At 40.2% G+C, this 24,936-nt stretch overlaps 1 long non-coding RNA gene across 1 annotated transcript in view; it reads left to right on the top strand.

Moving 5' to 3' along the window:
* Positions 1–24,731, top strand: part of LOC143682864 (uncharacterized) — a 45,787-nt gene extending 21,056 nt beyond the window's left edge. The window contains exons 2-3 of the long non-coding RNA XR_013175337.1: positions 12,104–12,325; positions 24,422–24,731. This is a non-coding gene — a long non-coding RNA (uncharacterized LOC143682864). The remainder of the gene's footprint in view (positions 1–12,103; positions 12,326–24,421) is intronic.
* Positions 24,732–24,936: the final 205 nt, after the last annotated feature.

Here is a 24,936-nt window from a genome sequence, read left to right as displayed (position 1 = left end):
TTCCCCATTGCACATGCACGTACACATGTGTTCACACATACACACACACTTTCATATACACAAAGTAACACACATACCATTCTGTTCCCCGCAAGAGAAGTTGGGGCTACTTAGTTTTTTAAATCCAATATTGTGTAGGTTACTATGGCGGATCAGATTTTATAATGAAAGAAAAATGGGAATACTAGGATTTGCTATTCACGAACACATAGATCTCTAATATCAAAGGGCAACTGCATAGCACCACTGGAACCACTACAACACAACAGGTCTCCCCTGTCCCCAAGCCCAAAACCTGTGAATCTTTTTTTTTTTTCCACTTTGGGTGCAGAGTTGATTTAATCACACCACTCAGTTTTTATCCCATTGCATTATCATATTTTACTTTCTACTCTTATTTCACTTTAATTTCCCTTTGGATCCTGTTTCCACTCTCATTCCCCACCCTGGCCCTTCATCGGACCACTGTAACATGTTTGACATTTGCCCGATTGCGATTTATCCTATTACTTTTCTGCTGAGATGGCACAAGATGATGTTTGCCTCTGGGTCATTACACCGATTCCGTTTTATTAAGCAGCCATACGGTTTTTGGTGTTGAAGAGTGGGTGACTAACTCTTCCCTGAAAACTCCTTTCTACCTTGAGGTCGCGTCTGTCTGGCCAAACCAGAGTGCAAGCTTCGGGGGACCTGGCCTGTAGGTGGCAGACTCCCTTCATGGTTTCTGGAACACGAACCTCAGAAAGGAGGTATTTTGCAATATCAGCTTCTTTTGCTCTCTTCTCTCTCTCTCTCTTTTTTTTTAGGTTTCTTATTATTTAACGTTCCTTCCCCTGAACTTCCCTCTTCTCCCCAAAGAGAGGGCAGAGACTGGATTGCTGGAGTGGAGCAAATGACAAAAGAAACTTCACCCAGAACCAGCCAAAGTTAATGCTCTCCCCTGGGCAATTGTTTTGGAATTTCGGGCAGGCTTTCTTGCAAATTTGCTTTGTAAACGGGAAGGAATGTCTTTCTCCATAAACAGAAAATAAAGCCTTCTCAAATGTCATGTTTTTAAAAAAGCAATCGTGCTGATGCAAGTCTCTCTTCTCCTAGTTTTGTCTTGCCTCTCTCCCCTCCCAACACAAGCCCACAGAATTTGAGAGTAATCTTTGGGAGGGGAGGGTAAGGAGGCATGCTCCCCCAGACAGGCCCCGCCCCTCCCCTCGCCCCTCACAGAGCCTATTCAACAGGATATTGAACGGTCAGAGGCAGAGTGGGGAGTGCGTGCGTGTAAGAATCCTCCCGCCCCTCCTGTGCAGAGAATCCCAGATGAGAATTCAAAGGGAAACCAAGAAATCTTGTGAAAAAGGGGCATCACCTTCTCACCTTACTTCTACCCCACTCACAAGTACCCCTGGAGGGAAGCCCGCTGGCGAGCCAGGCCCGCCCCCTGGCCCCATGGGTCTCTAATCAGCCAGCCCTGCGCGCCTGGCCCCCACAGTTTATGGAGCCGAGGGGAGCGTAAATCATTAGCAAGTGTCAAAACGCCTGAGGATTGTGATTGTTGAGAATGCCAAATAGAGTGGTTCATTAGCATTTGTAAAAACGGCTCCCACAAAGGATGTTGAACCCAGTGCTGGGGTGGCTTTTGTGTATTCCACTTGAATTACCAAACGGAATACCTATTTAATCTTCTCGACACCTGGGTACTGAAAAGGACACCCGCTAAGGAAAGGCTTCCTTGTCTGTGCTGGAAGTAGGCTTTTCTCTGCTCTCGAGGTCTTCTCCTCTCCGGAGTAGAGACTCAATTACATGCCCTGTCTCCTCTCCCTTTCCCGGAGAGTGGCAGGGCTGAGATGATCGCTTTGGCTTTGGGACAAAGCAGATGCAGGATGCCCTGTAAGCATTTTGGATTGAGGTGGGCAGGGATCTGCCTGCTCTCAGGGGACCAGATTCATGCTCGGGGTGGGGGTGGGGGAGCAGTAAAGATGAGTGGGGAGAGAGGGCAGTGGAGGGAGGGGGTGAGGGAGGATTGGAGGGGTGCTGAGTATGGAGGTGGGGGCAGTGGAGGTGGAGGGAGGGGTAGAGGCCTGGCACAAAGGTGGTTCAAACTGGAAATCTTTTGGCAGTGCAGCCTGCAGCCATGCCAAGCTGACTTTTTCAGAACAGTCTGGATTTTGTTATACTGGATGAGATGTCCAGCCACTCTGTTGTGTACACCTGGACTTACCGGGTGTGTTTCTGAGGCAAGGCTGATCTCTTCTGGATAGGCAGCTGTCAGAGGGCACAGTCTCTCTGCCCGGACAGCATTTGGGCAGGCCTGGTGGCTGGAAGCCCGTGAGGGGGTGTCAGCCGGTGGGGAACAATGCTCCAGGTCCAAATGCCCCTGGAGGCTGAGGTCGCCGCACTCCCAACCCTGGTTATTCTCGCTGTGGACAGATCTGGCCACCTGTGAGACAGGCTCGACCAGGAAAGTTCTCTGTCCTCAGTGGCCCTGATGTACGACAGGAAATCATTCATTGAAACCAAATATTGCAAAGATGCTGCAAGTGACAGGGATGAGAAACAGGCAAAAAAACAGGATTTCAGCCTATTTTCCTCTGCACTAGACTTAAGTAGATTAAAATTCCATACTTGACCACTCAGTGTCTTCCACTGACCTGGGGAGCGGCTGGTAATTCAGAACAACTTGGTTGGGGTGGGGAGGGTGGTGAACGCAGAAGATGCAAGAAGATACTATTTCCCTCTCCTTATGCCTTCCACTTTAAAAGCTCTGCGAACTCTGATTTTCTTTTCTCAGGGGAAAAAGGAACCGCTTAAAAGCACCACCAAGTCCTTCCAATCTATACAATAAAGTCTTATGGGGGGTATTTAAATTTGCTGGACCACAAGCCCAGCAAACCTTCCCACCTCATCTGCCACCAATGACATAGTCCCAGATCTCCTTGAAATGCTCGGAGTATTTTCCCACCTCCATTACACTGCCTTTTGCAGGGCTCAGTCTGGGATTCTTCTCTCGTCCAGACCCATGTGTCAAAATCCTATTCATTCCTCAAGACCTGTCCCCCCAAAGCCCACTTCCTTCCTGCAGCCTGGTTCCTCTGGGCTACGTCAGCCAGCCCCACTCTGTGCTCTCACGGGCCTTTTGAACTCCTGGCCCACCCTCGGGGCAAAGCCTCACGGTCCAGCTGCCCTGCACGTGCCCCCCTTCATTCGCCACATTCTTAGGCTCCTGCAAACAGCACTCAAGTCCCAGAGTGACGTGAGACCCGACTCAGTATCTCCCGATCGCTGGAGCTCAATCATTGTTGGTGGCATCTGAAGTCAAATCATGTTAGCTTAATAAAATAAACTCAGCTATCAGGCCTGATCCTACCCCATTTCATTTAAGAGGCACCATTTCTTCACTTTTAAGAGAAAAAATAATTTAGGCATTTATATATAGTAACTAAAAACTAGAGATGAATTAGCTAAAGAATAGAACGAACAAAGGAATGGTCAGCTGCTCTAGAATTCAGAGACTTGCTTCTGAAAATAAGGAAATATCACATTTTATAGATCACATTAACAACATTTAGAAGAAATTACAATGATCATTGTTGTGAAAGTCACAGTGAAGCATAAACTCTCATAAAGGGCTGCCAGCAATGCAAATGAGTACACCTTTTCTGAAAGTCATTTTATTAAATGTCTCCAGAGCCTTGAAAATCTTCATACACTTTGATGCTGCAACTCCAAGAAGACTCTATTGCAAGGTAACAAGCTGTGATGCAAATGAAGAGTCGTGTTTATTATTATGTTCGTTGCAGGCAGCATGATTTATAACACTGAAAAATTGGAAATAACCTTAATAGGGAAATGGTTCCATAAATAATAGTGGACCTGCATGGCTGCATGGCATGCTTTAAGTTTTAAAAATATTTAATATCATGGGGAATTGGACATGATATAATGTTAACTAAAAAAAAAATAAGACTATAAAACTAAATATATATTAAGAGCTCAAATGCAATGCTATTTATATGTCTTTGTGTGTGTATGTGCCTATCCTATGCTATCTAATATGACAGCTACTATCCACATGTGGCTACTGAGCCCTTGCAATAAAGCTAGTCTGAAGTGAAATATCTTGTAAGTATAAAATACACATTGGATTTTGAAGCCTTAGTATGAAAAAATAATGCAAACTATTACTATCGCATTAATAATTTTATACTGATGATAAGTTGAATGATAATATTTGGGATATATGGGGTCAAATAAACTATCTTTAAAGCTAATCTCACCTGTTTCTTTTTACTTTTTTTAAATGTGGTTACTAGAAAATTTAAAATTAGCAAGTGGCTCACGTACTGTTTCTATTGGAGAATGTTGTATTAGACAACGTGCATTTTTAAAAAGTGGTGCAAAAACTGGTAATTAAGATTATCATTGGGGATGGGCAACAGTGGCTCAGTGGCAGAGTTCTCACCTGCCATGCTGGAGACCTGGGTTCAAATCCTCTTGCCTGCCCATGCAAAAAAAAAAAGAAAAAAATTCTATGGAAGTTAATATTACCCTTGAGTTTTAGAATTACAGGTGATTTTAGTTTTGCGCTAGAAACTTTTCTATACTCTCTCTTTTTCTCAATGAGCACGTATTCCTAGTGTTCCACTTCTTTGCAGAAGCTTTCTTAACCTCCTAGACCAGTGTTAGATGCGTGCGTGACTTTCCGTACTTTTCCTCTCTAGCACATATTAGAGTTTGCAATTACATGCTATCTGATCGTTTGATCCATGTCTGTCTGCTCAGCAGACCATAAGGGCCACAAGTCTGGGACTCACATCTGTTTTGTTCCCCTTTGTGTCTCCAGCACTTAGCTCGGTGCTTGGCATATGTAAGAATTTGATAAATTCTGGTTGGGTGAGTGAATGAAGTCCAAATTACTACAACTATAAAAGCAAGACAGATCATCACATACAGAGAAGGGTTTTATACTTCAGTAAAGGGATGGTCAGAACAAATTTTGGAGGTGCTGCCTCTACGCATGGAGTACAGTTGATCAACGACCCCAGCTGCTGTGCTCTGAATCCATCATTTTTTCCGAGTCTGCGCTTCCAGGGGCTTCTCCCAGCCAATGACAGAGCGTGGCAGGGATACTCAGACTCAGCAGGTGGGACTCTTCTGATGGACACTTTTGGCTGCAGGACTCCCATTGTTCTTATCAAAATTTTCTTTTTTCATTCAATCTTCCTTCCTTCCTTTTCTTCTTTTTGTGGATCAGACTTTCACATCAGCATCTGAAGGCTATCCCTGCCTCCTCTGGCTTCTTCCCCATTTTTCCTCACAGGCATTCACCCCAATACTTCACTTGCATATCTAATCTCCCCTTGAGGTTTGCTTCTCAGAGGCTCCAAATAGCACAAAAGGGTAATATTTATTTCCAAAATCGAAAAATATGTATTATTGACTTTTTTTTGTATACTGTACAAAATTCAAACAGCACAAATGCTAAAGATAGGTGTCTTACCAAAAGTACGTTGTTCTCCCAGCCCTTTCCTCCAGCCAACTGATTACCTTCAAAATTCCCGTCCCCCATCCTGCTGAGTGAGATTAGCCAGAAACAAAAGGACAAAAACTGTATGGTTTCACTGATATGAACTAACATCAGTGAATGAACTTGGAGAATTTCAGTTAAGAACAGAGACCATCGGGAGATAGAAATAGGGTAGATATTGGGTAACTGGAGCTGAAGGGATACAGATTGTGTAACAGGACTGATCGTAAAAATTCAGATATGGATAGCACAATACTACCTAACTGTAATACAATAATGTCAGAACACTGATTGAAGCTGAATGTGAGAATGATAGAGGGAGGAGGACTGGGGGCACAAGTGAAATCAGAAGGAAAGAAATGATAAAGACTGAGATGGTATAATCTAGGAATGCTTAGAGTGTATAATTAAATTAAATTAAAAAAATGTTTTTGCATGAGGAAGAACAAAGGAATGTCAGTATTGCAGGGTGTTGAAAATAGATGCTAATTCATATTTTAAAACTTTAACTTATGTGTGAGACTAAAGGAAAAAATATTTGGTACAAAATTTATATTTTGACTAGTGCATTTCCTAGTATAAGTTATGAGGACAGCTTAATTTTAATTGAACACCATAAGTACATGGAACCTTGAGTAGGACATGAGATTTTGTAGGTTTGTCCAGAGTGATGCCCCAATAAATTCCAGAGTGATTTGAACAGTGACTAAAAGGTATCTGCAAAGTCCCCTTGGGAGAATGTTGAGAAAGGGGGAAAACTCAACTTTTCCATGTGGGAGAAATCCTGATATTCTCACAAGCAGTGGAGACAACCAAAGCAATAGTCCAAGCCCTCAAATCTTGGGGTTTGTTCATATGAAACTTATCCCAGCAAAGGATAAGCTAAGCCTACTTAAAATTGGGCTTAAGAGTCACCCCCAGGCGGGCCGCGGTGGCTCAGCGGGCAAGAGTGCTTGCCTGCCATGCCGGAGGACCCCGGTTCGATTCCCGGCCCCAGCCCATGTAAAAAACAAACAAACAAACAAAATATAATAAAAAAAATAAAGATGTTTCCCTTTCTTCCTCCCTTCCTTCCTTCCATCCTTCCTTCCTTCTCTGTCTTTCTTTCCTTCCTTTAAAAAAAAAAAAAAAAAAGAGTCACCCCCAGAGAACCTCTTTTGTTGCTCAGTGTAGCCTATCTCTCTCAGTCAACATGACAAGCAAACTCACTGCCCTCCCCGTCTCTATGTGGGACATGACTCCCAGGGGTGTAAACCTTCCTGGCAACATAGGACAAAAATCCTAGAATGAGCTGGGACTCAGCATCAAAGGGTTGAGAAAATCTTCTTGACCAAAAGGGGGAAGAGAGAAATGAGACAAAATAAAGTGTCAATGGCTGGGAGGTTTCAGAGTCGAGAGGTTATCCTGGAGTTATTCTTATGTATTATATAGATATCACCTTTTTAGTTAAGGTATATTAGAGAGGCTGGAGAGAACTGCCTGAAAATTGAGAGCTGTGTTCCAGTAGCCATGTTTCTTGAAGATGATTGTATAACGATATAGCTTTTGTAGTGTGACTGTGTGATTGTGAAAACCTTGTGTCCAAGGCTCCTTTTATCTAGGGTATGGACAGATGAGTAAAACACATAGATTAAAAATAAATAAATAATAGGGGGAACAAATGTTAAAATAAATTGAGTAGATTGAAATGCTAGTGATCAATGAAAGGGAATGGTAAAGGAAAAAAATAGTAGGAAAAATAGGGGAAACAAAGGTTAAAAATATATTGGGCAGATGGAAATACTAGCAGTCAATGAGATGGAGGGGTAAAGGGTATGATATGTATGAGTTTTTCTCTTTTTTCTTTTTATTTATTTTTCTGAATTGATATAAATGTTCTAGAAAATGATCATGGTGATGAATATACAACTATGTGATGATATTGTGAGTTATTGATTATATACCAAGAATGGAATGATTATATGGTAAGAATGTTTGTGAATGTATAATAAAAAAAATATTTATTTATATTTACTCATTAACATTTTCATCTTCATCCCTCTTCGGTTTACTTTGGTGTAAGGTATGTTATGTTTAAAAAAAATTTTTAAATTTTTAAAAATATTTTTTAAAAAAATGAACTAGAGTACACTTCTAAAAAAAAATCCCATCCCCCTTCCAGAAGTCAGTCTCTGCTCTACTCTTCCATACGTGTATGCTGTCCTAATCCTTACTTTTGTCACTTAAGAGTATATCTTGACTATTATTCCCTCTCTCTCTCTCACGCACATACATGTTAGTGCATGCAGACACAGCAATGCCTGTATCTATTTAGGTATTGCCAGTCTTTCCCCGTGATTGTTGTACTATTGTGCACTGTCTTTTCATTCATGCAAGTATACTGGTGTGTTAAATTCCTAGCAGGGGACTTAATGGGTCAAAGGGTAACAATAGGTTAAATTTTGCTGCCAAATTGCTCACTACCACGTTAGTCCAATGCATACCCTCACCTGCAATGAATGCCCCCACATCCTTGCCAACCCAATGCATTATCACATTTTCAATCTTTGTCATTCTGCAGGTTACAAATGTGGTTTTGTATTTTTCTTATTATGGATTAAGCAAACATCTTTTCATACTTCTAAGCACCATTTTATTTATTTTCTGTGAACTGCGTGTTCACATCCTTTGCTCACTACTCTGTTGAATTTTTGCTCTTGTAAAATTGATTTGTAAGAAGAGATCTTCATACTTCAGGAAATTTGCACTTCGGCTGAGATATCAATGTGTTAGATTTTTCCCAGTTAGAATATGACTCGTTTTGGGCTTTATTTATGGTGATTTGTTTTGCTTTTGCCAGAAATTTGTTGTTGCTGTTTTTTTTCATTTTTTAAATGCTTGAATTTATCTTTTTCCTTTATGGCTTCTAAATTTTGAATCATATTTAGAAAGGTCTTCTTCATCCTGAGATTAGTTTTAAAATGCTCCCATCTTCTGGAGCATTATTTATTTATATTTACTCATTAACGTTTTCATCTTCATCCCTCTGCAGTTTATTTTGGTGTAAGGTGTGAGTTAGGGATCTGTGGTAGAAACTGACCAGTTGGTAATCAAATCCAATTCCCCTTCCTCTTGGGTACACGGCTAGACCACATTTCCCAGCTTTCCTTGTAGTTCAGTAGGGCCTTGAGGCTGAGTGCTGGCCACTGGAATTTGAGGGGAATTATCATATGCTAATGTGAGGCCTGCTTCATAGAAATCCTTCCATGTCACCCTCACCTGCTCTCTCTCTTTCCCTAGCTGCCTGGTGAATAGCTGCCAGGTGAATAGAGAGTGCATTCTAGAGCAGCATACTCCAATAGGAATAAATGTGAGCTATAAATGTGAGACATCCGATAATTTTGAAAATTTGCTAGTAGCCACCTTTTGAAAAGTGAAAACAGGTGAAATTAATTTTTATAGTATATCTTATTTAATACATCCAAAATATTATCATTTCAACAAGTAATCAATATAAAATTTATTAATGAAATATTTAATGTTCATTTCTTCATACTCTGTCTTTAAAGTCAAATGTGTATTTTATGCTTACGGCACATCTCATTTGGGCTCAGCCACATTCCAGATGGCTGGGGGGGTCAACATATCGGACATCTTGCAAGAATGTCAGGATGAGTACAGCTTGGGTCCCTGAATGCCCACGTGGAAGACTGCATGACGAGTAACATCCATTTGTAGTTTATACAGACAAGAATAAATGTTTATTGTATTAAACCACTGAGAATTTGGCGTTTGCTTGTTCTAGCGGTTAGCATTCCTTTACATAACTGATGTAGAATTTCTAGCTCCATTTCTTCCAGAGGGCTCCTCTTGTGTGACAATACCACTTAGAGAATAAATGATCTGTTTTATCAACATTTTGAAAATTACCTTTCTCATCCATATGCTTTCTAATTTTATTCCTGAATTTCAATCACTTCCATTGATCTGTTTATACACCAGGAACATACTGTTCTAACTGTTGCAGCTTTCCAGTATGGTTTTTTTTATTATTATTTTGTTTTTGTTTGTTTTTCTTTTTTGGCATGGGCAGGCTCTCTAGTATGTTTTACTCTATTACTCGCTGAGGTGGGAAGAATTCTCAGACTCCCACCCCCCAGCTTCCCACCCCACAGTGTATAATCGCTGTGGTTTGTGAACGGTGAGGTAGTCACTCCTATGGTAGGTTATGTTCTACGGCACAGCTCGCTTTTGAAAGGGAGACATCCTCGATGGATATGACCTAATTAGATGAAGCCCTTAAAGGGACTGGGCTGTTGCTTGAGAAGGAGATGCAAAGCATGGACAAGGGTTTGATGGAAGGGATATTCTTTACTGCTGGCCTTGAAGATGGAGGAGTCTGTGAGGCTTACATGGGATGTGGGCAGCCTCCAGGACCTGATCCCCAACTAACAACCAGCAAGGAAACAGGTCTTCTCTCCTACTAATGCAAAGAACTCCATCTGGCCAACATCCGGAATGAATGTGGAAGCATGTTCTTGCCCAAAGCCTCCAGGCAGGAATGCAGCCAGCCAACCCCAGATTTTAGCCTCACAAGACCCTGAGCCAAGAACTCAGGCAACACTGACCTGAAACCTTGGACCTATCTGACTGTGAGCTAATAAATAGGTATTGTTAAAGCTGCTAAATTTGTGATAATTTGTTATGTAGCAATAGACATCAAGTATACCTTCATAACTTTTTTTGTATGCTGTATGGGGGGGCTGACATTTCATTCTTTTTTCCATGTGAGTATCCTGTTATTGCAGCACCATTTGTTGAATTTCTGTTTTTGTTTGTTTGTTGTGGGGAAGCGTATGGACCAGGAATCAAACCTGGTCTCCTGCATGGCAGGAGAGAATTCTACCACTGAACTATCCTTGTACCCTACCTCATAACTTTTAAAAAAAATTTTTCTAGCTAGTAATTATTTTTTCATATAAACAATTTCTGTAATTCTAAAAGAATTCTGATAGTATATATCAGATACATAGATTCTGTATTTATTCTGATAGTATATACTTCTTGGTAAAAAACTTTTTGAGATACAATTCACATATTATACAATTTATCCATTTATGCTTTCTTCTAAGAGTTTTATATTTTAGCTCTCATAATGATGTCTTTGAGATCCATTTTGGATTAATTTTTGTATATGGTGTGAGATAGGGAATTTTACATTTATAGATTAATTAAGGGAGAACTGATGTCTTTACAATGTTAAATATTTCCATGTAAGAACATAATAAGTCTTTTTTATTTGTTTGTCTTCACTTAACTTGGAAGTTTTCTCTACATAGTGCTTGCACAATTTCTCTTTAAATTTGTTCTGGACGATTTGTTGGGTTTTTTTTTTGCTGCTGTTGCTATTATAATTAGGGTCTTTTCTTCCATCACATTTGTAACTGGTTATTATTTCTATATAATTAGACTACTGATTTCTTAATTTTAACTTTGTACCAAACTTCCTAAATAATGTTTTTTATCATTGATAATGAAATTTAATTGATTCTCTTGGGTTTTTCAGGTAAACAATAGCAGCTGCAAAGAATGATTTTTTCTCTTGTTTAATTATGTTGACTAGTGTTTCCATCACATTATTAAATAATAATGGTAATAACACATATTTTTATCTTGTTCCTAACTTTAATGGATATGTTTCCACTTTTTCCTTCTTAAGCATGGTATATAATTTTATTCAGAATTTTTACATAAATATTCCAGGTGGCATTAGGCTAGATTATTTTTTTGCCATTTTGGGGGGTTTTTAATATCAATGTTAATAGCTTCATAAAAAGAATTTTGGACCTTTGAATCTTTGCCTGTGTTCTGAATATAGCCCTGAAGTTATATGTCCCTTAAAAATTTCACAGACTTTTCATGAGAAACTATATGGGCCTATTGTTATTTGGCAGTTAGCCCATTGATAAAATTTTTTATTACTTTTTGGTAATTGATCTGTTGAGAATTTTTTTCTGTTCTGACAAATTTTGGCTATTTATATTTCCTAGAAAGATGTCTGTTTAGCATGTATTTGCATAGAGTTAAGTAGCCGTTTATGATTCCTTCAATTTTATTTTAAAAATTTTGTATGTGTATGTCTTCTCCCCCTTTCTTGATTGGATTAGTTCATGGTTATCTATTTTGTTAAGAAATGGTCTACCTATTTTACTGTCTATCATTAGAAAGCCATTATCAGTACTATTTATATGAACCACATACAGTATCAATCTACATATATTTGGCCATTTTGAGTGGAAGTCTGGAAGAAACATTGTATTTGGGGGGCTTTTCATCCACAGAACCCACTGAAATTGTCATCATTGACTATTTACCGTAAGTAAATAAAAACCATTAGATACTAGGTAGGCATGTTTTTGAAACCTAAAACGCACAGTGAGAGCAATTAACGCAAACTGTGCACTGTTGAAAGTTCAAATATCTGTTGCTGCATAACAAACTATCCCAAAACGTAGCAATAAAAGGCAACCACTGTATTATGCACACAGATTTTGTATCAGGAATTTGCAAAAGACTAAGTGAGGACAAACTGTCTGTGCTTCATAGGTAGAGTCTCGCTGGAAAGACTTGAAGACTGGGAAAAACTTGGCAGCTAGAGACAGAATCATCTGGATGTATCTTCACTCCCACGTCTGCAGCGATTGCCGGCTGTAGGCTGGGACCTCAGTTGGGGCTCATCAGCCAGAACACCTCCGCCAAGGCACTCAATGGCCAAGACTTCCTCGTGGCAACCTTGAACTTCTTACATGGCAGCTCAATACGCCAAAGGTAAGTATCCCAAGAAAAGCAGATGGAAGTCACATTATCTTTTATAACTTAACATCAGAATTCATATATTGTGTGGTAACTTCTGTCTTACTCTACAGGCCAGCCAATCACTAAAGTTGGTCAAAAGTCACTAAGGTCCAGATTCCCTTTCTCTCAATGGGAGAAGTGTCAAAGCATTTGCAGATACATTTTAAATCTGTTAATACTCTGATTGTTCATCACTGATCGCTCTCTCTCCCTCCCTCCTTCTCTGGTACAAACACTCACACACACATATCCACACACAAACACACACACAATCACATGTGCGGTAGTTAGATTCAGTTGTCAACTTGGCCAGGTGAAGGCACCTAGTTCTGTTGCTGTGGACATGAGCCAATGGTACATGAACCTCATCTGTTGCTCATTACATCTGCAGTTGGCTAGGAGGCATGCCTGCTGCAATGAATGATGTTTGACTTAATTGGCTGGTGCCTAAATGAGAGAGCGCACTGTAGCACAGCCCAAGCAGCTCAGCATTCATCATCTCAGTGCTCACAGCTCAGTCCAGGCCTTTGGAGATGCAGAAAGGAATCACCCTGGGGAAAGCTGTTGGAACCCAGAGGCCTGGAGAGAAGGCCAGCAGAGATTACCCGAGCCTTCCCACATAAGAAAGAACCTCAGTTGAAAGTTAGCTGCCTTTCCTCTGAAGAACTAACAAAATAAATCCCCCTTTATTAAAAGCCAATCCATCTCTGGTGTGTTGCATTCTGGCAGTTAGCAAACTAGAACAACATGTATACATGCAAATTTAAATATAGTTGCTTGTTTACGCTAGCTATCAGTATAGGTAACTAAATTGTATTGGTACTTGTGGCATTTCATAAGCAACACAAACAATATTGAAAAAAATGAAATGTATAAGTTAGTGACTAATGAAAAAACTAGCGTTATTCCAATTCCCAAATTGTCTACAAAATACAAGGAAAGAAATTTTATATGAAGCTACATAAGACAAAAGCCAGAGTTTCTGAGAGAGGATTATTTGTCTCCTGTTTAATTTTTTAACTAAATCAGCTTTTTCCTCAACCTTGCCATGGCTCTCACCCTCACTGACATAAGAATTTGCTAAAATTTACTCTAGAAGGATGCATTGTTTTCGCTTTCCCTGAAACCATGGCTGCTATCTTTGCTGCGCTCACACCGACTTCCCGCCATTACTTTCACTTTATTTCTCAACAATTCATCTAATGGACATTTATCTAGCTGCCATGTGCCAAGTCTGGCAGGAAATCCTAAAATAAATAATGCTGGGTCCATGTTTAAAAGGGTTTTACAAGGAAACATTAGAAAATGGTGTCAGGCTATATGTGACAAAGTAACAGATGAGTAAATAAGCAGTGCTGCCTGTTCCTTTGGCTGCTCACCCAAAATCCATTCTCCACTGATTTCCCTGGTTTTGTTTCAGAAGTTGGGTTGTCCATGTGCTTTAAGAATGTCGGGGTATCATCAAGTGTGGCTTCCTCCAAGAGATGGGACTCACATGTGGCTTTTCAGGACAGCTAAGAGTTGGATACCTAGAGAGGGAAGTTTGGGCAATGATCAAAGGCTAAGAAGAGTAAGGAGAAAAGCAAATTCAGATTACATGTTGTGTGAGGAGCACCTAAATCCCCTATGACCTGGACCCTTGAAATAGCTGTGTTCTCTTAAATGGGAGAGATGGATGACAAAATAGAAAGAACCATGCTGCTAAGAGTGCAAGCCACCTTTGGTGGATCCTTCTCAACAGGCCAGGACACAATAAAGAGAGAATGAATACCAGAGGTCGAGGCTGGGATCTCAAGCTGGCAGTAGGGTCACCACAAGGTAGATAGGGATTAGCTGTACAACAGTAAGAGACATCTATAGGAAATCTATAGATCTATAATCTGTATAATCTATAGGACTCCAGGTGCTGGCAGCAGATACCCCTGAGCATAAGTGGTCAGGGGAGAATCTGCAGAGAATGAAGGCAGATGGGTCAGGTGGCATCAACTGGTCAACCAGAAGCAGGTAATGGCTATGAAGGGAAGTGAGGGCTACAGAGGGAGCAGAGGGATATGAGTCATTCCTCCCCCTATTCTTAGGGCTCCCAGTCAAACAAGAAGGGACTTTTGCTACTTGCTTGGTTGGGACTTTTGATCCCTGGGGCATCAAAACACATTATTAAAATCATACACTTTAATGAGGATCCTCAAGCTGGTGAGGTCTTGAGAATCTCAAGCAATTAAAAATATTAGAGACATATATAAATCTTCGTGTAATTAAGTTAAACGATCAAAGAGTAGATACAGGACAATAAAAAATATATACAAGATGGCAGCAATTTATCCTAAATTTCTCTCATATCTTTTACAATATTCATGGCCCATGTCTTTAGACTTTTAAAATTGCATCCAGTTAGAAAGAGTTTATTGCTCCTGGAGATGGGCTCCTCCTATGAATTTGACTCCTCTGTGCTGGTTTTCTTCTTCGGTTGTTCTTTCTCCCTGATCCCTTATCTGTTGATATTTCTTTATGGCTCTCCAGAAGCTCACCTCTCTTCAAATACTGTTCACACCTCAACAACACTGGCTTCAACTACCACCTATAAGCTGCTGCCTTCCATCAGGTTTCCTCAAAAAACAGAGCCTAAGGCAAGGATTAAATGCCAGTGCCCTATTTGGGAAGCAAGCAGGGAAGGATATGAAGCTGATGATGCATTTGCACACTAGCTACTGCTTCACAATGAACTATGAAGGGACACAACAGGTAACTAACAAGTGTGTCTTGGCCACACTGGATATCTCTGAATAGGAGATACACCTTGTGTCCGTGCATAAGAGGAAAGAACTCTTGGTCAAAGTTAGCTCCCCTGCAGTTTCAGGTTGTATCACCTGTCCCCTTCGGTGACCACTTGGAATGCCAGAACCTGTGCCAGAACATGACTAATGGTGGCAGCAAGGGGGAGGGCCGATGCAGTCAACTGGCCATGACCACTGTGGGAACAGAACAAGTTGTTGAGGTTCTAACAGGCAAATGTGCCAAAGGGGTCTCAGAGGATGCTTAATTTGTGCATCCCATAACTCTCAAATCTACCTCTGCCTTAATCTCCATCCTCATCCCTAGGCCTATATCTCTACCAGGAGGCCACATTGATACTTAAAGTCAATGTGTCCAGAATTAATGTCATCATCTTTCTCCCTCCTCTAAACATGTTTTCCCCTATCTTGTTCCTTATCCCAGTGAAGGGTGTCACCATCCACTCATTAACCGAGCCACGAACTTGGAGTTTTTCTAGACTTCTCACATTACCTCACCCTTTATATCCAGTGAGTAATCAAATACTATGTGTCTTGTCTACGTAATAGTTCTCAAATTAATCCAATCCTTTCCATCCTCTTTGCCATCACATTAACATTGAGAATGATGCCTGGCACCTAGAAAGCACTCACTTAATGGTAGCTCTTATTCTTATTTCCATCTCTCACCTCTATCACTGAAATAGTTTTCTAAGTGGCCTCTCCGTACTCTTGCTCTCTCTAAGCCACTCTTCACACTTAGGAAATATCATTAGGAATGATATTTCCAAAAGATAAATCTAATCATGTCACTCTTCTTGAGTATGACATTTTCGTGGTTTCCTGTTGAAGCTCAAGATGGAGCCCCCCCCCCCCCCCCCCCCCCCCGCTTTAAGGTGTCTGGCAATGGCCTTCATGAGCTTACCCCTCTACCCTTGCAGTCTGCTTTTCCCAATAAGCACTTAAGGCTTTAGCTAAACTAAATTTTTGTAATTTTCTTAAAACATTATGTCCCTTTTCCCCTCTCCTCAAGCTTCTCCTGCATGGAGAATCCTCTCCCTGCTATCACCGCTCACTCAGGCTATACCTATTCATCCTTCACAACTCAGCTAAGACATAAATTCTTAGGGAAGCTTTCCCTGACCACCTGCCTCCATTTTCCTCATAGGTAAGTTATAAATATGTTCATCAGCTGCAAAAACCAGAAACCTGGCCAACATCAGCTTAAACACATTAGGTGGTTATTATTATTTTATTTTATATAAGGGGTGAGAAGGTAGGCAGTTGCTGGTGTTGGTTCAATGTCTCAGAAACCTAGCATCCTTTCTTTCTATCATGTCATTCTGGGGATTAGTGTCCTTCTCCAAACGTGTGGCTTCATGGTGTCAAGATGGCCACCAGAGTGCCTGACATTACATTCATGTTTGAGAAAAGAAGACAAGAGAAAGAGCAAAACTATATTAGAAACTCCTCAGTAGGCTTCTGCTCATGCCTCATTGGTCAGAGCTGTGCCACATCACCCTCAACTTCAGGGGAAGCAGAAAACGTGAATATTTAGAATTTCTTAGCCCCTATATAGCAGGCAGCACATAATTACTGGTGAATTAGTAATCTATGTCCATCTACCACACACCAACCCAAGTAAGACCCCCCAAATCTGTGCTACTGTGGGAAACTTATCATAGCCCTGATCACATCATACTGCCACTGGCTACTTATTAGCTTGCCTCCCCACAAGATTGTAAGTTCTTTGAGGAGAATAAGCTGTTGCTTAGTCATTTTAATATTCCCAGTATCTAGCACAGTGCCTGGTACATTGTAGGTGTTCAACCAAAAATTGTCTCATATTGAACTGAACTTGGCCTCCTAACAGGAAGCCACATTAATTTTTAGGGTATCCAGATCCATTTAGTGTATGTCCCCATCCTTCATAGTTAGAAAATTAGACCCAGTGAACAGTTCTAAGAGTCCCATTTGCAAGCCTTCTTGAATAGAAACATTTATCTTAATTTTTGAAAATAACATTATTGAAGAATAATATGGTCAATAGGTGCACAGAACTTAAATGCATGGCTCAGTGAAGTCTTTATATGGTATTTGCCCATGTACCTACCATTTACAATAAGATACAGAGCATTTTCAGCGCACCAGAAAGCTTTCTTAGGCCCCTATCCCATCAATACTGTCTACAAAGTAACTACTCTCCTACTTCTATCACCATAGTTTCGTTGTTGTTGTTTTTTACATGTTAATAAATTTCATATAGAATCATACAATACATACTCTGGTTTCTTTCACACAATACTATGTCTATAATATTTATCCATATTGTAGTGTGCAGCAGCAGTCCATTCATTATCATTATTGAATAGTATTACATTGAATGAATAAACATTTTATCTATTTTTATTGTTGATAGACATTTGGGTTATTTTTCACTTTCTGGGTTATGAAAAATAGGGTTGATATGAGCATTCTCATAGACATCTTTGTTGAATATATATCTGGGAGGGGAACTCATAATCATAGGGAATGTTCAATTTTAGTAAACACTGCCATACAGTTTTCCAAATTGCTTTGCCCATTTATATCTGGTAGGATATAAATGTACAGTGGATGTGCATTTTGGATAGTCTAAATCCTCCTCAACACTTGGTGCTATATCATGAATCATTTAAATTATAGTCATTCTGGTGTATTTGAAGTGTTATCTCATTATAGTTCTAATTACATTTCATTGGTACTAATGTATCGATTACCTTTTCATATGTTTGCTCATCATTTAGATATCTCTTTGATGAAGGGCTCATTTAAGTCTTTGGTCCCTTTTTTAAAAATTAGGCTGTCTGTGGCCTTCTTATGGACGTGTAGGAGTTAATTATATAGTCTAGATACTAGTCCATTGTCAGATATACACATAGCAAATGTTTTCTCCCACTTTGTGGCTTGGCTCTTCATCTGTTTAATGGCATCTTTAAATAAACAGGAATTTTACTTTTAATGAAGTTCAATTTCTCAACTCCTTCATTTAAAATAATCAGTGCTTCCGGGTAAGATGGCGGCTTAACAACGTGCACATTTTAGTTCATCCTCCAGAACAACTACTAAATAACCAGAAACAGTACAGAACAGCTCCCGGAGCCACAATAGTGACCAGACACACAGCGTACCCCAGTCTGGACCAGCTGGACTGGCTGCAAGCCCCCCCAGAACCGTGAGTTCCCAAAGCTGCGGCGGCCAGCACCCCTCCCCCACAGGCCACTTCCCAGAGGGGAAAGGAAAGGACTTTACCAGCAGCAGGGACTGGGCACAATCAAACACCAATTGTGGAACTAATTAACAAATTCTGACTACTAAAAATAGGCCCCCAGCTTAGGTCAACCTGATCAAAGCAGAGGTTGCTCATTATTGCCCCGGCGCCAAGGGGGCAGGACTGACAGAAAAAGGGGGAAAAAATAAGAAGGAAACAGAGGTTTTTGTGGCTGTGTATCTACAAAGGCCTGACTGCCTCTGAACACAGTGGCAGGACTTTTCAGGCTGCAACTGCCCCAGGCATAGGCAGAAGTGAGCTCTTTTGGGGGCTTATCTGGAGCCTGTGCCTTCCCCAGGGGAGGGGTGAAGCCCAACTCAGGTGGAATCCCTCCATCAGGGAATTCAGACACCATGGCTTGGTGATTTGAAGCCATTAAAACCAGCTTACAACCTCTCCTCTGTCTCCACCACGCCCGCAGCCAAAGTTAAAGATACCGCATCATCTTATGCTGGTGGGACCTGCAGTCAGACAAGCGCCACACAAGGGCAGGATAAGAAAAACAGAGTCCAGAGACTTCACAGGAAAGTCTTTCAACCTGCTGGCTCTCACCCTCAGGGAAAACCGACGCAGGTGACTCTTTCCTCCTGATAGGAGGCCAGTTTGGTCTGGGAAAATCTGGCTGGGGTCTATAACATCTAAGTAGACCCTCCTAAGTGTGTGGGGGGGGAAAGGCACCACACAAGCAGGGCAAGAAACAAGAACACAAGAACTGAAAAATTCTCCTCTGTTAAACAAAACTTAAGCTAAAGGTCCAGATAAAGCTGAACTGAATGTCAAAGAACAGATAGACAACAAATTCATCCAGCAAGAAAACCCTAGATAAAAGAAGTGAAAGCAATCTCCAGAATAAACTAATTAAGGTAATTAAAGGCCTAGACACCAACAAACAATAACAAATTACACTAGGAAAATTGAAGATATGGCCCAGTCAAAGGAACAAACCAACAATTCAAATGACATACAGGAGCTGAAACAATTAATTCAGAATGTAAGAACATACATGGAAAACCTCATCAAAAACCAAATCAATGAATTGAGGGAGGATATAAAGAAGGCAAGGAATGAACAAAAAGAAGAAACTGAAAGTCTGAAAAAACAAATCACAGAACTTATGGGAATGAAAGACACAGTAGAAGAGATGAAAAAAACAATAGAAACCTACAATGGTAGATTTCGAGAGACAGAACATAGGATTTCTAAACTGGAGGATGGAACATCTGAAATCTGACAAGAAACAGAAACTATAGGGAAAAAAATGGAAAAATATGAGCAGGGACTCAGGGAATTGAAAGACAATATGAAGTGCATGAATATACGTGTTGTGGGTGTCCCAGAAGGAGAAGAGAAGGGAAAAGGAGGAGAAAAACTAATGGAGGAAATTATTATTGAAAATTTCCCAACTCTTATGAAAGACTTAAAATTACAGATCCAAGAAGTGCAGCGTACCCCAAAGAGAATAGATCCAAATAGACATACTCCAAGACATTTAATAATCAGAATGTCAGAGGTCAAAGAGAAAGAGGATCTTGAAAGCAGCAAGAGAAAAGCAATCCATCACATACAAGGGAAGCCCAATAAGACTATGCGCAGATCTCTCAGCAGAAACCATGGAGGTGAGAAGACAGTGGGATAATATATTTAAATTATTAAAAGAGAAAAACTGCCAACCAAGAATTCTATATCCAGTAAAATTGTCCTTCAAAAATGAGAGAGTAATTAAAACATTTTCAGACAAAAAAATCACTGAGAGAATTTGTGACCAAGAGACCAGCTCTGCAAGAAATACTAAAGGGAACACTAGAAACAGATACGAAGGCAGAAGAGAGAGGTGTGGAGAAGAGTGTAGAAGGGAAGACTATGAGCAAAGGTAAAAAGAAGGAAAATTAGATATGACATATAAAATCTAGAATGCAAAATAGTAGGAGAAAGTACTACTCATGCAGTAATAACACTGAATGTTAATGGATTAAACTCTCTAATCAAAAGACATAGTCTGGCAGAATGGATTAAAAAACAGGACCCATCTATATGCTGTCTCTACTCAAAGAACACGAGGCCAAGGATACAAATGGACATTTACACACCAATGTTTATAACAGCATTATTAACAATTACCAAGAGATGGAAACAGCCAAAATGTCCATCAACGGACAGTTGGCTAAACAAACTGTGACATATACATAAGATGGAATATTATGCAGCTGTGAGACAGAATAAAGTTATGAAGTATGTAACAACATGAATGGACCTTAAGGACATTATGCTGAGTGTGATTAGCCAGAAACAAAAGCACAAATACTGTATGGTCTCACTGATATGAACTGACATTAGTGAATAAACTTGGAATATTTCATTGGTAACAGAGACCATCAGGAGATAGAAATAGGGTAAGATATTGGGTAATTGGAGCTGAAGGGATACAGATTGTGCAAAAGGACTGAATATAAAAACTCAGAAATGGACAGCACAATATTACCTAACTGTAATACAATTATGTTAAAACACTGAATGAAGCTGCATATGAGACTGATAAAGGGAGGAGGTCTGGGGCATAAATGAAATCACAAAGAAAGATAGACAATAAAGAATGAGATGGTGTAATCTAGGAATGCCTAGAGTGTATAATGACAGTGACTAAATGTACATGTTTCTAGAAGATGATTGTATAATGATATAGCTTTCACAATGTGACTGTGTGATTGTGAAAACCTTGTGTCTGATGCTCCTTTTATCTACCTTGTCAACAGATGAGTATAACATATGGAATAAAAATAAATAATAGGGGGAACAAATGTTAAAATAGATTTAGTTTGAAATGCTAGTGATCAGTGAAAGGGATCAGTAAGGGGTACGGCCTGTAAAATCTTTTTTTTTTTTGTTATATTTTTCTGTTGTCTTTTTATTTCTTTTTCTGAATGATGCTAATGTTCTGGGAAATGAATATGCAACTATTTGATGATATTGTGAATTGCTGAGTGTATGTGTTGGGAATGTTTGTTTCTTGTAATTTTTTTAATTAATAAAATTTAAAAAAAATAAAAAATAATAAAAGAAAAAAATAAAATTAAATAATCAGTGCTTTTTCTTGGCCTGTTTAAGAAATCAGGGCCTAATTCAAGGTCATGAAGATAGTTTCCAACATTGTCTTCTAGAAGCTTTACTGTTTATCTTTGTGCTGGTTTGAAAGGAAGTATGCCCCCTAGAAAAGCCATGTTTTAATCAAATTATTCTACATTTATGAAATGGGAATTCCTATCCAATACTGTATGTTTGAAACTGTAATCAGATCATCTCCCTGGATGACGTGATTTAGTCAAGAGTGGTTATTAGACTGGATTAGGTGGTGACGTGTGTCCACCCATTTGGGTGGGTCTTGATTGGTTTACTGGAGTCCTATAAAAGAGGAAACATTTTGAAGAGATTTGGAGATTCAGAGAGAGCAGAGAATGCTGCAGCACCACAAAGCAGAGAGTTTACCAGCCAGTGACCTTTGGAGATGAAGAAGGAAAATGCCTCCTGGGGAGTTTCATGAAACCAGAAGCCAGGAGAGAAAGCTAGGAGATGACGCCGTGTTTGCCATGTGCCCTTCCAGCTGAGAGAGAAGCCCTGATTGTGTTCACCAAGTGCCTTCTCATTTGAGAGAGAAACCCTGAACTTCATCAGCCTCCTTGAACCAAGGTATCTTCTCCTGGATGCCTTTGATTGGACATTTCTATAGACTTGTTGTAACTGGGACATTTTCTCGGCCTTAGAACTGTAAACTAACAACTCATTAAACTCCCCTTTTTAAAATCCATTCCATTTCCAGTATATTGCATTCCAGAAGCTAGCAAACCAGAAGACTTTCAAATTTAGGTCTATGATGCATATGAAATTGATTTTTTTCAATAATGAGAGGATGGGGTCAAGGATGATTTTTTTCTCAATCTAATTGACCCAGCACATTGTTTATTGAACAGACCATCCTTGTCCTACTGTATTTCAGTGGCACCTTTGTTGAAAATCAAAAAGCTACATTTGTGGGCCTGGACTCCATTTGTTCCATTTGTCTATTTGTCTATACTTGAGGCTATTGCCTCAATATAATACCATTCTGTTTTAATTACTGCTGCCTTATAAGTCTTCATATCTGGTAGTGTTAAGAAAACTTCTTTTTCAATGTACTTTTTCTATTCTTGACTTTTTGCATTTTCACACAAGTTTTAAATCAGCTTGTCACTTTCCACAAAAAGCTGAGATTTTAATTTGAATTACATTTCATTCTCTCAGAGATCTTACCCCCTCTAATCCTTATTGCCTTGACATTCCTTGACGCAGTCAAAAGGCTGATTTTTTAATCCAGTTTTTATGGCTGTTCTTGGCAGGAGGGTTAGTCTGATACCAGCTACTCCATTGGAGCCAGAAGCAGAAGCCCTTTGCAAGTCTTCCTAGTGCATATCTATAAAAAAGAAACTCAATTTTAAGAAATCTATATGACAAACATTAACTCTGCAGACTGTTTATATAATGTTGAAATTTCACTTTATAAAACCAGAGTCACTTGACTGTAATTGAGAGAAGACATTACCCAAATTGGCATAAAAGATAAAGAATTTATTAGCACATATAACTGAAAAATCCAAGAAGGTCAATGTATATGAGTTTTCAAATGAAGTTTATTAGGATCCAATTCATCTCTGTCTGCTCCACTTCTTTGTTGAAGCCATTCTCCAACAGGCTCATTGCCACAAGACAGCTGTCAGCAACTTCCAGAACTACACCCTTCCAGGTTCACATCCAACAGGAACATTAGTGTGTTTGTCTCAGAACACCTGGAAAAAGTCTCATTATCTCTAATTGGGGCACTTCCCATTCCTAAGCCAATCATTTTTACATAGGGAAGTTTGATGCATTGATTAGCTTAAACTCAGGTCAGGTTCCTGACTTCTGAGCCAGAGGTACACTCAAGTCCTCCAGAAATCCATGGACTGAGAATGGGGTTTGTGATAGTTCCCAAACAGGAAGCTGGGATGTGGTTACCGGAGAAAAGCGAATGGATGCTGGACAGCTAAAAGAGCAGGGTCCATTTTGACCATTAGAGAATGGCCAGTTCCAGTATCTATATCTACATCCCCTAAAGGTACTTGAAGATTATAGTTTTCCTGTTCTGTTTCTCCAAGTTGCTTCCATGGACCTGCCTCCAGTCCTGTAACCCCACCCTCCTCATACTGCCACATGTTTCCCAGGCATCCTCTCCAGGATGCACACTTGGTTTTCTCATCTTAGTGGGTGCTTTGTGCTCTCTTCCTCTGGTTGCCCCGAAGTCTTAGCCAGGGTGAGGTTAGGGGTGGCAAGAAGATGAGCTGGGTCTTATTCCTTCGTCACCATTTTCACTTTGTCTCGCTCTCAGTAGGACAACAGTCAGATGATCAGACCTAGATTCCTAACTCTGCTAATTACTGCTACGATTCTGAACAAGTCACTTCGCCACTCTGAGTTTCAGTTTCCTCAGCTGCCAATGGGGCCAACAGTACCCACTGTATCTCTCTGTATAGGCAATATCTCTAAAAGGAGTTGTATAAAAATGGGAGAATAAGAAGGTGACCAGTCTGCAAACTACATCCTCTTGAACAGCTGTTGGGTTACTGGTCATGCTTCTGCTAGAGAAACCTCAAAAAGTGGTTTTTCTTTTCAGGCCTTTCAATGACTGTTAAGGTTAAATGAAATATTTTGAAAATATGTGATAGATTCTGAAGCTCTAAATAGATATAAATGCTTTGTATTATGGGCTCCAGAGAGATCATTGTAAAGCTCTTGTCCTACCCTAAGTGTTGTGTATAATACTTGACAAGGGTTTCCACTTCACGGAACAAAAGCACAAAAGTTTCACCTAAGTCCTCTCGCCTAATCCCCTGAAGCGTTGTTGGAGCCTTTCTGAATTGATCCAGAGGTAGTCAAGTACCTTCTTAAGACAGAGGCGCTTTCAAATTTTCTTATTGTTCCTAGTTCTGACGAGCCCAATCAAGCCTTTCTCCCTACCTGTCACCATCGCCTACACACCACTTGGAGCCAGAGGTTTTGACCAAGGCCACAGGGCCAGGAAGTGGCTGGACAGTTGTCTCTCTAAAGCAACCCTCCCCCCACCTCCGCGTGATCAGGAGTTGCCACGGTGGATACAGGCTGCAGCGACCTCTGGACAGCAATGGTTCAATTGCACCAGGAGCAAAGAATAGGACAGTGTTTGAGCAAGGGCTGTGTGCAAGAAGGAGTGGCAGGTCTGGAAGTAAAGTCAGGAAGACCAGCTCGTAGACTGGTGCAGGTGCATAACCCAGCACTGAAAAAATTTGAAGGACCTCCGATTTCAGAATCAGTTTTAGGGTTTTGTCAAAATAATAACAAGAATAAGGTATTAGTCTTTGGTTCAAAATAATAATAGGCATCAACCCTATATACATTGTGTATTTAAAAAAAAAATCTCAAAGGAAGCTTTTGGGAGCCCCAGAGATAGTCACTGTCACAAT

This window comes from Tamandua tetradactyla, chromosome 5 (genome assembly GCF_023851605.1).
Source record: "Tamandua tetradactyla isolate mTamTet1 chromosome 5, mTamTet1.pri, whole genome shotgun sequence".
NCBI lineage: Eukaryota > Metazoa > Chordata > Mammalia > Pilosa > Myrmecophagidae > Tamandua > Tamandua tetradactyla.
Note: the sequence above shows the minus strand (reverse complement) of the source record. Positions and strands in the feature narration are given on the sequence as shown.